This window comes from Nerophis ophidion, linkage group LG14 (genome assembly GCF_033978795.1).
Source record: "Nerophis ophidion isolate RoL-2023_Sa linkage group LG14, RoL_Noph_v1.0, whole genome shotgun sequence".
Taxonomy (NCBI): Eukaryota; Metazoa; Chordata; class Actinopteri; order Syngnathiformes; family Syngnathidae; genus Nerophis; species Nerophis ophidion.
The window spans coordinates 13,960,872-13,961,837 of NC_084624.1; positions in this window are offsets into that span (position 1 = coordinate 13,960,872).

A 966-nucleotide genomic window follows, 5' to 3' on the forward strand; every position below is an offset into this window, starting at 1 on the left:
TCAAAGATGGAAATCTGAACACAAGATGGAAGACGTTAGTGGCTCGGCTCGCACGCCACACCTCACTTCTTCTGAGGATCGCTCCTCTTTGTTCACTTGTCCAAACACTCCAGCTGCTCAAACAGCAAACCACACTTTGCTTTATTTCCTCAACATTGCAGGCCAAGCACAGAAAAAGGATTCTAATGACATCAAGGCTGCAATAAAAATATTCATCTTTTTTTACTTGTGTGTGATATCATGTGCGATACAAGCGGTCCTGCAGTGTGTTTACTCGTGTGTAATATCAAGGGTGATAAAAACAGTCCTGCAGTGTGTTTATTGGTGTGTGATATCATGTGCGATACGAGCAGTCCTGCGTTGCGTTTACTTGTGTGTGACATCATATGCGATACAAGCAGTCCTGCAGCATTTAGTTGTGTGTGATATTATGTGCGATACAAGCGGTCCTGCAGCATGTTTAATCGTGTGTGATATCAAGGGTGATAGAAACAGTCCTGCAGTGTGTTTATTGGTGTGTGATATCATGTGCAATACGAGCAGTCCTGCTTTGTGTTTACTTGTGTGTGACATCATATGCGATACAAGCAGTCCTGCAGCATTTTGTTGTGTGTGATATTATGTGCGATACAAGCGGTCCTGCAGCGTGTTTACTTGTGTGTGATATTATGTGTGATAGAAACAGTCTTGCAGCGTGTTTACTTGTGTGTGATATCATGTGAGATACAAGCAGTCCTGCAGCATGTTTAATTGTGTGTGATAACACGTGCAATACAAGCGGTCCTGCAGCACATATATTGGTGTGTGATATCATGTGCAATACAAGCGGTCCTGTCGCATGTTTACATGTGCGTGATATCATGAGCGATACAAGCGGTCTTGCAGCATGTTTACTTGTGTGTGATATCATGTGCGATACAAGCAGTCCTGCAGCATGTTCACTTGTGTGTGATATCATGTGTGATA